The sequence below is a fragment of the Chanos chanos genome, chromosome 15, assembly GCF_902362185.1.
Source record: "Chanos chanos chromosome 15, fChaCha1.1, whole genome shotgun sequence".
Taxonomy (NCBI): Eukaryota; Metazoa; Chordata; class Actinopteri; order Gonorynchiformes; family Chanidae; genus Chanos; species Chanos chanos.
In genome coordinates this window covers 3,648,626-3,662,960 of record NC_044509.1, presented here as the reverse complement: position 1 = coordinate 3,662,960, position 14,335 = coordinate 3,648,626, and positions in this window count along the sequence as shown.

Below are 14,335 nucleotides of genomic sequence, written 5' to 3'. Positions count from 1 at the left end.
AAATAAAAAAAAAAAAAAAAAAACCTTCTGAACATAAACAAAGGCTTCATTTCAGATGGTTAGAGGAAAAAGGGTTAGGCGGTTTTATGACAGCACAGAATTTCTGCTCCAGAAACTTTTACTTGATGTAAGACACGGTTTCTTACTCAACCAAAGTTGTTTTCAGTTGGCTTTGACTGATCCCGCTCTATCCACTCTGCGAAGATTACTAGATTACTGTAACAAAATAAATAAGTAAATAAATAAATACAGAAAAATTACACTGGCTCATTTGCATCTAGCTCATTTGCATATAAAATTGTCTGGAACTAATATGCTGCCAACTCCCATGCAAATCCCTCACAGACAAGTGACTCCTCTGGTTTGAAATGAGAGGGGGGTGGAGAACCTCTTTACCGTCCCCTTTAATGATTTATGGCTTTGCTAAACCCACTCCGCTGTTTTGCATTTTCAAAGGAGGGAGATTCCAAGGTAGTTTTCCATTCATGACCCTATGATTGAATGTTACTGTATTTCTAAAAGCTTATTATTTACGCGCTTCATTAAGTACGACGTGTGTATGTAGCAATAGAGCGCTTTAAAAAAAAAAAAAATCTTATCCTGCCTCACGCTGATGTTTAGTCCCTTAGTCACTGCAGTTGTAACCATTAAAAGACGTCGACAAAATAATCGAAGGAACATGTTGAGACCATATGGACGAGATGCAGTAATTCATGATAGTTTATGATTTTTGTGATGACGAATTCCTCTTTTTGCCAAATTACAGAGAATGGTAAGACACATCACTCATAATGGTAAGACATCTGATCTAGTTATTTTAGTGTGCGGGTCACTGGAAACAGCAACGCAGTCCAACAGTGCACACAAGGCCCTGTCCGTGTAGCAGATGTAGCCGACATGGAAATGATACAAAAACATTTGTAATTAATAGAAAACAAGGCCATAACTTATTACCAAGGCTTTTGACTCATTTGAGTATTGAAAGCGAGCCTTGTTTTCCTCTCTGATTTAGTGGTGTTTTTTTGTTTTGTTTTGTTTTGTTTTTGTTGTTGTTGTTGGTTTTTGTGTTAGTCTCAGTTAAGTGCAGAGTTTAGAGTTTTAGAGAATCTTTCTCTTATTTGGGGAAAACACTGAGAATGCTGCTTCATATTCATGCTTAGGGAAGGCCACCCATGTGGAGCGGGTGTGCTGCCCTCAGGGTAACACACACACATATACACACACACACACACACACACACACACACACACACACACACACATTTACGCTGTGTTTGCAGTTTGTGCAATTCTTTCTTTCCTTGCTGAGGCTGAAAATGTGAACAGGAGAACAACAGATGCTGTGTAATAAACTTTTATATCTATTAATAATATCAAAGAAAGTTTAAAAAAACTACAACTTAGTAGCAGTTGTCTCATAATTCTGACAATAAGAAAATCATACTTTTACAAGTGCCCTCTCTCTCTCTCTCTCTCTCTCTCTCTCTCTCTCTCTCTCACTCACTAACTCCCTCTCTCTGCATCTCTCTCTCTCACTCATCCCCTGTCATTCACTCTCTCTAAAACTCTCTCTCTCTCTCTCTCTCTCACTCACACACACACACACACACACACACACACACACAAAGCTGGTTTTGATTGAGTATTGCATGCTCTGTTTGACTTGAGCACTGGAGTTAGATTGGGATTATGGGCGATGCATTTTTCCAAGCACTTTTTTATGTTGTGTGATAGCCTGCTAGCCTGCAGCCGGGTTACATTAGTTTGATGCTGGCCTTTAGCCTGCTAGCCTGCAGCCGGGTTACATTAGTTTGATGCTGGCCTTGATTAAACCCCTGTTCTTGGAAATGTGGGTTTCACAGAACCCTGTCAACTAGAGAATTATCATTCATCATTTGTTTTAAAGATAGATTGTAGGAGACCACCTACAGAATTCTTATAATTACATACTGAGAGAAAATAAGAGTCATTTGTGTGAAAATATACATCAAAAGCAAAGAAAACAGACTAAGAGAATCATCTGTCTATCTATCTATCTATCTATCTATCTATCTATCTATCTATCTATCTATCTATCTATCTGTCTATCTCTCTATCTGTCTACTTGTCTACTTGTCTGCTTGTCAGTCTTTTGATTTTCTTCCCCCATTTTTTGGCTTTTGGCCACGGAATTCTGTCAAACAGAGCCAAGCCAGCGGCAAAGGGGACATTAACCCCCGTGTTCCCCTCTTTTAATGACAGAAATTCATTAAAGACTCAGAAGACTCAGATGAAAACAACATGGTTGTGGAGGATATTTTCTTGTTAAAGAAGAGGAGAGATGCAGAGAGCAGCAGGAATCCCTCTTCCTTTCCTGGGTCAGTGTGTACTCATGAAAAACCCTCAGTCCAACACACAGCTCTGTATCAGGGGACAACACAATCCAATGACCTCATCTCTCTCTCTCTCTCTCTCTCTCTCTCTCTCCCTCTCTCTCTGTGCTCCATTCAAGATGTGTTGTCTGATGAGTAATGCAGCCCATCTTGGTCGACTGACAGGCCACGCTGACGTGGTTGACACACAAACATTGGGAAACGACAGGAAGGAGGAGGTTGAGAACTGAGTCTGCAAAGACACACATCTAAGCACAATGCAGTACAAATGCGCACACACACACACACACACAAACACACACACACATTCATACGCACTCGCACACATACATACACACACACACACACACACGTGTACACACACACATGCATACGCACTCGCACACATACATACACACACACAGACACACACACAAAAGTACACACACACGCGCGCACACACACACACGTGTACACACACACACACACAAGTGTAGACATACACATGCGCGCACACACACACACACACACACAAGTGTACACACACACACACACACACACACACACACACACACACACACAAACAGTGTTTGTTCATATGAATGCCCATACACATTCATGCAAAGATACATATTGCATGTAAATGATGTGCAAAATATTTTTTGTCCCGTGTGTGAGACTGTTTTCTTTGGCGATGTGATATAGTAGCTGACTGGTATACTGGCCATTGTTCACTCTCTCCCTCTCTCTCTTCCCGTGTGAAGTCTCTGGTCCAGTTTGGTTCAGTTCCCAGAGTTCTGAGAAATTCCATCATGTTCTGGCTCCACTCCACTCCGATACCACAACAGGTGAAAGCCAACTGAAAACAGGCCTTCTGTCTTTCTTTCTTTCTTTCTTTCTTTCTTTCTTTCTTTCTTTCTTTCTGTCTCTCTCTCTCTCTCTCTCTCTCTCTACCCGCTTTCATTTTGCCATCCCTGTATTTAACCATTAGTTTGTGTTCAGTCATATGACTCTGCACCTTGTTCTGTCCTTTTTTCTTCACTCATCCGTTTGGTGGGGGTGACATGCCCCACCCTGTGAGGGGTACACTATGTAACCACTGACTTGACTCAGGATGACTGAGATGGCAAAAGGGTTCTAACTCCTGCTGTAAACGTAATCTTTGTTCTCATTTAGATTTCAGTTTTCAAACGCAGTGGTAAGTGCAGTTTGTCCATCCGGTAATCTACAGAAACTTGATGTTAGACTAGACTTAGACTGATTGGACCTGAGGATTTGTATCGACACTCTGGCACCCTGAAATGAAGTGAGTTATATTCCTGGGGGACTAATCGTTTTTCTCTCTCTCAGATCCCGCAGAATAGATAAGATGCCCCTATCTGAGAATATGTTTAGCCTGTGGCCTCTTTGCTGGTCAAAAAAAAAAAAAAAAAAAAACATTGCAGGCCTTAACGAAAGGACAGAAGGTTCTTATTCACATCTAGTTCAATGTTTCACTCAGTAATTAGGTTAGTGCTAACTGGACTCAGACAAAGGAAACATGCGCAGGGGGAACATCAGCTGGAAGGTAGAGTAACATTCGTACAGCTCAGTTGTGTGTGATTTTTAGGGATAAATTGTTTGTTTTAAAAAATGTAGCTGATTCCGACACCTGTGATTCATCTATTGCAGCAAAACAACGACCCTACGCTAACTGTTCGCTTCATTGCAAATACACCTACCGTGGCCCTACGCTCACTGGCCAATTTATGAGGCATACGTACCATAGAGGTAAACTATTTAGATATAGAATTACAGACTGTAGCCCATCTGTTGCCATGCACAATTTGTCAGCCACTCTGTACACTGTTCATCAACAGTCAGTTTCTGACCGCAGAGCCATTGTCGACTGGATATTATTTGAGCGGCGGGTCATTCTCGAAACGGCAGTGACGCTAACGTGCTAACGACACGGGAGTGGGTGTCACACAAGTACGAGTACATCAGGCACTGCTACGTTACTGTTTTGTTTTTTTTCCCGCATGTCACTGTCACTTCTGGGTTGAGGGTGGAACCGCCATCCAAAAATATCCAGGCAACAGCAGCCATGTGGTCAGAAACAGACTATCCACAAAGGGCAGGAGGATGGCTAACGGGAATTCTGCATAGCACCACAAGGGGCCACAGTCTCTAACCCTACGCCAGAAAAATGTGTCCACAAGGTTACCGCTTCCAATAAAATGACCGGTGACTGTGGCGTTTTGCTTCGAAAACTTCCATAGCTTCTATTGCTCTTTAAATGTTGCAGCACCTTCTCAAGAGGGTACATCTCACACTCTAGACAATCTCGAAATTCTGGAGCCTTTTCTGAGAGAGAGAGAGAGAAAAAAACGTATCGTATTCAGACATATATGCTCCTTCCCTGTCCTCCACTCTCTTTCTCTTCTGCTAATGGAAACGCTGAGGAGAAAGTTGTCAGTGTTTTCTTTGGAAAAGACCAGACATCATTGTTCTAAGGTCACCGCGCGTAAGTCTGAACATTCTTTACGTTTTCCAGAAGTTTTCCTTGACTCCCCAAACGCCTGTTGGCATTAAACAGAGCTCTGGTCTGATGCTCTCCTCTTTGTAACGTGGCAGACATTAATTGTCTTCTCCTCCATAAAGACATGCAGATGTTTCAGCCCAAAGCTCTACCATCTCATCCTCGTTAAAGAGGGGAGGAGGGGGGGCGGGGAAGGTCCTTTGATTGTGGTTAGTGAAATAAGAAACCAGTACTTTGGCTTTGATGACCTGGTGCCAGCATGGCCAAAATACTGGACCCAAATGGGTTTTGAGCACTGAACGACAAACAGATACATAACTAATGTAATTTACATAACATTCATATAACATTCAGTTATGTCTATAATACCGATGCCTCCAAGTCGTATGTGTGTTTAACGTAGTGTATTTGCATAAACATTTAGCATGGAGACTGTATCCCTGTTGTATACTAAGTAGTAAAATACATGGCTAAATATGGCTTGCAGCCCAGCACTATTGCAGTCCAGTACTACTGTAGTCCAGTACTATTGTAGTCCAGTACTACTGTAGTCCAGTACTATTGCAGCCAGTATTATTGCAGTCCAGTACTATTACTGAGCAGAAGAGGCTTCTGTAGCTCCTCTCTGAACCTTATATGGAGAGACTCTGTCCCCCTATATAAACAATGAAACTTGGTAAGAACATTCAAATGTACTCATGCCTTTGTGCCAGGGTGCCAGGATTTTCCTAGAAACACACGGACACACACACACAGGCACACACACACACAAGTTTGCACTCATATCCTAGTGGGGACTTCTCATCGACTCCCATTATTCTGTAACTAAAGAATATTAACCTATCTCTAACCCTAACCCTAGCCCTAACCCTAACCAAAAACCATTGACACTTTTTGTTTTATCTGTAACAACAATATAGTTTAGAAAAAAATTGTTCCCCTAGTGGAGACCGGCACTTTATTTTACTGGGGATTTACCAGTCCCCAGAAAGATAGAAATACATGCACATGCACACACTCACACGCACACACACACACACACACACACTTTCTTCTCACTCTAAAAAAGCTTATCCTAAGTGCATGGGACAATCTGCCCCATCACTTGACCCTTGCAATTTTTCCTCTTCTGTTTCTCTCTCTCTCTCTCTCTCTCTCTCTCCATCCTTTTGAGACTCTATCCTTGCGTGTCCCATGCCTTGCTTGCTCAGCAGGGCGGCTCTGAGAGCTGAAATGAAGCTTTTAGAGTAGAGAATCTTTTTAAAGCTACTCTGCAGAGGATTACATAATGTTAGTATTCCACATGTTAAACAAACCTCTGTCCAAATAAATATGAAGGTCACAAGGTCACAAATAAAGAGATGCTTGTTTATTTCAGCTGTCATTTTTCAATGATGATCACCCTTTTAACACAGACTGATTATGGATGGCTCACGCTTTCATAGTGTCATATACAACTCTGAGAGCATGGTGCCTGTGTCACATTCCGTTGCTAATAGTGTGTGTGTGTGTGTGTGTGTGTGTGTGTGTGTGTATGTGAGAGTGTGTGTGCGAGTGTGAGTGTGTGTGTGAGTATGTGTGCGAATGTGTGTGTGTGTGTTTGTGTGTGTGCATGTTCGGGTGCGAGTGTGTGTGTGTGTGTGTGTGTGTGTGTGTGTGTGTGTGTGTGTGTGTGTGTGTCTGTGTGTGTGTGTGATATGATGTTGGGCTCACGTGTCGGTACCAGTGACTGTGAGTCAGTGACTGACGTAGTCTTGGTGGCCTTTTTGTTTCCCACACTCTGTCCTGGCTTGCATTAAGCTGATGGAGGTAAAAGGATGCTCAGATTACACAGAGAAGGAAGCCCTGAGAGAAAGGGATCAGACAAATGGCTAAAATGAGGTTTTTTTTACCTGCTTATCACATCTTGACAAAGGCTATGGATTAGACAGTGAGGAAGAGAACTACCCATACACACAAGCACACACACACGCACACACACACACACACACGCACACACACACACACACGCACGCACGCACACACACACACATACCCACGCATGCACGCACGCACACACACACACACTCACACACACGCGCGCACACAAGGACACACCCTCCTAACTGTGTAATCACTTACAGTTTATGATGTATCCACAGCAGTCTTGCTGTTCTGGAAACCAAGGTAATAAAAACAGTGTAACGTTTAAGAGTGGGGACTACACAGAGTTATTTAGCCTCTAAGTCACCATGCTCATTTGTTTTCTTGTGCCCCAATTATACATGGATTTGTGACGGGAATGGTAGTTAGGCATTTAGGTGTATTTATTATTATTATCATTATTATTATTATTATTATTATTATTATTATTATTATTACATGATATCAATGAACATACAATGGGATGGATGGATGGATGGATGGATGGATGGATCAATCAATCAATCAGTCTCTCTGTCGGTTAGTCAGTCAGTCAGTAAAATGACATCTCTGCACACTGAAGGTCACTTTGCTGTAAATGTGTGTTTCTTTGTACAATGGTTTGGTTGTGTCAGTAAGACAGAGACATACGAGGTGATATTTTCCCGTTCGGGAGGTCAGCAGAGGTGTGACGGAATCCGTGGTGTTAGAGAGTATTGCCGACACAGGGACTGAAACAGGCGGTGGACACGCCAACCTCTTACCCAAGTCTCTCCGCTCTCTGAGACAGAACTTTCATTTTGATCTACTGATTCTCACAAATTCTCACAAATAAATACAGTGTTTGTCTCTTTAATACAATTAAATACCTCTGTGTTTGTGCTCTCTTACCACGGCCAACACATGACTGAAAAATTAAAGTGAGTTGAAATGACGGTTCTCGGTGTCTCACATAAAACCACGACCCAGTGTCTTGATTGACAACTCAATGAAAAGGAGGATATGGTACGACAAAGCACAGTCTTCATTAGTGAACCCCCCCACACCCCCCAAAAAAAAACATTAAAAAAAAGTCTCAGAACTGTCACAGGGATTTTTCATAGTAATGAATTTGGTTCATAATCCAATTTAAACTCATTTAAACGGCACTGGCAAAACGTGTACATCAGCCTTTGGCTACCACAGTTTAGCAGTGCTACATTCAACTTTCTTTCTCCCTTTTTCCCTCTCCACACAAAAGAAATAGCTATAAATCCATTACGTAATGGCAGGAGTGAACAGCATGTACAACAGAGCATAACGCTGTATTTTTTTCCCCTTTCCTTTCTTTGGGCCACACATGCAAAGTTTCAAAGCAAAACTCTGACCCAGAATGAAGTGTGTTTCCTGCAGGTCAACTCTGTTAAGCAGGCAGAGGGAAAAAATTGTGCTTTGAGAGTGAAATTGGAAGGGTAAGGAGTCAGACTGGAGAAACTGAGATGGATTCGTTGTCTCCGGATTGCTTCACTGGTACTGGAGAGCACTTGGGAGTTCCTCCACTAAAACCCATACTTTCACATGGTTAGCATCAAGGAAAGCTCTCCTGAAGGATTCAGCAGTCTTAATTATGGCTGACATTCCATAATGATACTATGTCTCAGCTCTCCACCAGGTTGCGCGGGAAAAAAAAAAAAAAAAAAAATTGATGTATAAAATCAAATATGATGAACTCAAGACATCCATTCAACTGACTTTACAATGCGTTGACTTTTCTCCTGTCTGCCCTATCATTTGTAACTGTGATTACGGGTTACACTACACCAAACATCTACAGGAACAATGGTATTACAGGGGTTAGTAAAAACTCTCTTTTTGTAGGTCTTCTGTCATATGAGCCAACTCTATGTTTCTGTAGCAGTACAACAAGCAAGGAACCTGAAGTCTTGTGACAGCAAAGTTTATCCCTTTCTTCTTCTTCTTCTTGTTCCTCTTTTAGCCTTGGTTATGAAAGCCTTTAGGCGAGGGCGTAGAGTTTGGTAGGGACGGTAGGGACATATTCCTACCAATATCCAGCGACTGCTGAATTGTCCCTGGCAATAATCTCGTTCTCTACCACGAGTCCCGCCTCCCTAACCCAATATCGCTAATAGGATTGGCTATGCTGTTTCTTGCTAACGTGTGAGAGGCTGCGGCTACATCAGGTTGTAGGAAGCACCAAGCTCTGTCAACTGGATGTACATGTAGTCTAGATGTGCATGTAGGCTTGATGTGCATGTAGGCCATCCTTATACTAACAGTTCTGTGCACGAAAACACGGGACAAATTGCATCTCGTATTGATTCAGTGCATTGTATTTTTCAATACGGGACGATCCTGTATTATACGGGAAGGGTGGCAACCCTAAACGTTAGCGTCTCTCTTCCGTTTACACGTAATGTCCTAAAGTTTACTTACTTTTAATCTTTGACCTGTTACCGTGTATAGATTTTATTTAAATGCAAATACAGATCTTACATGTTAATAAACCGTTGGGTTTTCAGCATAAGACTGTGCTTTTTTTTTGACACCCTCCCTACTCAATGGTTTTGCATTAGGCATTTCGCAATGAATGGCGGCGGGGGGGTGGGGTGGGGGGGTAGTTGTGTCCCTACTGATGTTGAGACCAAGCCTTCGCCCTTGCCTTTAGGTGACAAAGTCCTTCAGGTTCTATGTGAACGTTCTGAGTCACAGATTTAAATTGCTGACACCTGGTACAGCTGCAGGCCTTGTATCTTTTTCTGCTGGAGCTGTGAATCTCCAAACGTGAAGGATCACACATTATACCGCGAGCTACGCTGGTGGTAGCTGTGTGGTGTGAGAGTCTCTTACATATGATGCAGAGAGGTATGAAGAACTTCAAGCTTCCTTCCTTCCTTCCTTCCTTCACTTCGACCTTCAAACGCATCCGTTTCTTTTTTTAAAATAAAAAAAGCCTAGATCATGGCATGTCAGGAAGAAGAGTATCTTCTTCCTGACACGCCACGATGTAGGCTTTTTAAAAAAATTTTTCCTTTGGTAATTGTTTTTTCACTTGTTTGTGTCATTGGTTCCCTTCAGTCATAGAAACGTCAGTTTTGTCCTCGGATCTCTCCTGAACAATAACCAGAGTGGTGATGTCAGCACCCAGTCTATAGGCTAGACCTGCAAGGGACATTCTAATCTTGGCTCAGTTTTGGTCCGGCACTTCCAGGCACGGTTCTTGATTTCTAAGAGTGTTGTCATGGCCTGGTAGTTGTAGCTATGTCCTGTTGCTATGTTGTAGCTATCTCCTGTCCCATTATCCGAGGCATAAGCAAATGTGATTGTGAGAACTGACTTGTTACTGGATTTGAAGAGCTGTTCGTAACGTTAGCCCTGAACTGTTAGACCTTGCCGTGCTTCCTTCATTCAGGAAGGTTCATTCAGAACTGCATCCTTGACTGATTTGACAACCCGGAAGTTGGGCCGGATGATGATCTGAATGCGGAGACATCAGCCTGAGCAGGAATATCATGTATTGCCACTAGGTGTGAACTGTCATGTAGCAGCTCTTTGGAAATTACAAGGCTCAGGAAACTCAGCGTTTCCTGACAAAACATACACTTTCCTCAATGGAGCCACGATTGGGTTCAATCGAGGCAAACGCTGGACTGGCAGTGAAGAACTGCTTTCAGATGTATGTCATGCCACAGTGAACCTGTACACAATGAAATCATCTAAATAATGCTGGACATTCAAGAGGCTGGCAAGTATGGTAGCCATCAGATTCTGCAACGCTGTAAACGCTATTGAAACAAAGAAGGCCTCGATGAGTTATAAACGTAATCAAATCCCTGTTATCTTCATGGAAGGGGGACCTGATGGTAGGCATTTGCAAGGTCAGTTTTTAGAAAACAACCGTAGAACCTCTTTGTTTTGAAAAGAGTTCCTCAGTGAGGGGAACAGGCCAGCAATCAGTGATAACAGCTTTGTTTGGGTGAGACATCAGCTTTGTTTGGGTGAAATGTCAGGTTTCTCGATTGTTTCAGCATTCAGTAAATAGTTCAGCTCTGAAGAGCCCAACATCTGACCAAAAAGAAAGACCACCTGCACAGTTTTTATTGAACAGGTATGGCTTTGTCTTTGTCATTTTCGCTATTGTAACAAAGTTATAGGCAGTGTTCAGTCAAACGCTGATGCAGATGGAGAAGAAACCTGCACAATGTATCTAGACACATGGACTTTGTTACCTGAAATGCACAGGTTCAGTGCAGTTATCCATTCCAAGAAAGGACTGGCAGACCTAACAGACGTCATTGGTAAACCAAGTAAGCCAAGTCATTTTGATGGGGCTAAGCAATGTATCAGACATATAATGGCATTGAGAGTTCAAGAACTTCCAATGAAATCCATTATGCCTCTGAATAAAACAAAATACTTTTACGTGATGTCCACTTTTCCCACAAGACCAGTGAGTCAAGGTGTTACCTTAAGTATTTTGTGAATTGCATTTTGCACTTTGCAATTGTGAGCTGCTCTCGGTTGTCTCTATCAGAGTCTTTTCAGAGAGAAAAACGTGATTTTGAGAGTTTCATTATTTCTACTGCATGTACAGGATGTTCATCTGGTCTGTTCAGATGAATTGCAATAAGCACGAAACTTACCATTTGGCTAGCAATTTGAAAAGCTTTATCCAAAGTTAACAAGGAAACATCTTTCATTTACCCCTCCCCTTGTTTGACTCCTCTGACTGCTGCAAGTTAAACACAGCGTTTTTGAACCTCTGCAACAGAAGGTCAGTTATAATGTGTCAAGAGAAAAGATGAAAGGGAGTTGGAAGACTTCAGATGACTTGTAAAAGAGAACTCATTTAAAAAAAAAAAAAAGAATAGCTTCCTTGAACCCTCTGTAGTCCCAAAGGACACTCCACCCCACCTCAGATGTTTTGTGACCTTGGAAGAGAGAGGGTCATTAGAACAACTCAAGCAAAGAACTGGACTTTGCGAAAAAGTCACCAAACTCCAGTCATTATTCCCAACTGTGTCTGCTGGGAGGGAGGTACTGTTTGAGTTTATTCAAACAGTTCGAAAGCTGTAAACAAAACGTGGGGGAGAAAAAAAATTATGAGAAAGCGTATGCAATGTGTGAGAAAATGATAAGGAAAATCAGAAATCTCAGAAACTTATATGGTTCAAACAAACAGGATTAAATGGTTTACACTTGGGAGTCTGAGGAGGGAGACTGGGAGATTGAAGTGGATTAAAATCCTAAGAATGACAAGAATATTTCTGAACAGGTCTCATATAATGATACAGCATCTTTATTAAACCCTACTCTCTGCTGTTGAAATCTCAGCTTGTATTTACCCTTTAGAAAGGGGTTTGGGGAGGGGGGGCAGTTCAGAAAGAACTTCTGCTTTCAACTCAGTACTGTTAACAATGAGGAACAAACATTAGATATTACTTTAGAAAAAAAGTCAGAAAGACAGACAGAGAAAAAAAAGATGATAGTTTTTCAGGGTCATGCAACTCCTAAAAGCTTTTTTTGCTTGTTGTGTTTCTTCTGCTATGTGACCAAATTAAAACAAACCATCTACCACCTCTTCTTCTAAATGGAGAGTGAGAACGAAAACAAACAGAATCAAGAAAAAAAGACTCGATTTATGGGTCAGTTATTTTAAACAGGAAATACAAGGACGGTACGGCACTGATGAGGTCAAATTTTCCCCTTTTTCCTCCATCGACTTCCCCTCACCCCCCTCCCTCCTCTCCCCATTCCATCCTGTCATCCTCTGGCAACTCTTGCCTTGGCTTCATCCCTTGCTTCCCACTGTCTCTGAGCATGAGTGACTCACATGGCCGTGAAGCAGGAGGATACTTATGAGGGAGAGGTGATCCGAGGCAGGGAATACTGCGGTTCAGTGTTTCCCGTTCCCGGGGTAAATTCCCAAAATGTAGGTCCGAGATCCATAAGACCGCTCACACTCTTCTGTTCTAAAAAAAAAAAACCAAACAAACAAAAAAAAAAACAACACACAGTCCACAATCAACACACGGGCTCTCATCAAAGGCCCAGTGCTTATTGGATGAATTGAATCAGGTGTTGCTTTGCTTCATCGGGACAACAGACGGGTCTGTGGAATCCCAGAGCTGAAAACTGGGAGCTGCGGCTGCATCTCATCTATTCAGTCTCTCCACACATTCTTCAACGGCGACTGTGCCAGCATGTTTTTTAAGAGTGCATTACTTGGTTTTAAGGCTCCAAGAGATGCATCCAAGAGAATTTGTCTTTTTTTGCTTATGCCAGGATGAGAAACAGAGACAAGCCAGGAGGGAGTGGAGAGAGAGGGAGAGAGAGAGAGAGAGAGAGAGAGAGAGAAAGAGAGAAAGAGAGAGAAAGAATCTGTCATACAGCTCTCACAGATCTCAACACTCTTCAAAGATCCTTCATATTTTCTTTTTTGACATTTCTAGCTGGGTTTTTTTTGTTTTGTTTTTTTTTTTATGTAGGTCAGCCCGAAAACTGACTTTGTGGCCAATAATATAACAATACCTTCTGCTTGATGTAACATCCCATATCTGCTCCAACGCCCAAGCTGCACGGACATGACTCTGTTCTCCCAGTGGCCAAATATACACAACTCATCTAATGAAGTCAAAATGCCTTATATGGTCTGAGATACAGCACTAACAGCTGTTGTGCTGAACTACTGGAAATGCTCCTCAAGCATTCTCTCGCTCTCTGTCTCTCTCTCTCTATCTGTCTCTCTCCCACTCTCTGTCTCTCTCTCGCTCCCTCCCTGTCTGTGTTCAGATTACTGTTTGCACAAGTGCATCATAAACAAGTAAAAAAAAAAAAAGAAAAGAAAAAGAAAAAAAAAGATAAAAGACTTCAATACAACTAGATTGAATTTGTTTATGAATGTTTTTTATTTGGAATAAATACCTTGATTTCATGACAATTCAAAATGCCAGCATAAAAAAAAAAAACATACATGTTATGAGACATACGAAGATATTCACATGACTTAATTGTGCACAGCCAGAAGTATGTATACATGGTATACAGGGAAGCCCATGCGGGACGTTGAAATCTTTTGTCGCAGAAAAGCGCAAAAGAACAAACGAAAAGATAACAAAAAAAAAACAAACAAAGGACATAAAAAACAGAAATGAAATAAAACATTCCAAGTAATACAGGAACCATCTCTTAGATGGACAATATGTTCACTCTGAAGAACCTTAAACAAGAACATATATGTTTACTGAATGTTGGATAACAAGTATGTCTTTTTTTTTTTTCCACTAACTCTGTACAAAAGCACGTCACAGGGCATAAGGCACCAAGCCATTCCACTCCACACAGCCTAATACCTATGCCGCCATTTTCTCCTCAACCGTTCTAACGGTAATAATAACTTAGTTACTATGGCAACTGTACCAGACAGGGCGTGATTTTAGCAGCTGCACCTCTGGCTCAATGGTAAGAGTGGAGGAGAGGAGGACAAGTCAGATAAAACTCAAACAAACAAATGAGTCCCGTGACAATCGAGTTGAGGAGGTGGAGAAGGAGAGGAGTTTTTTTAC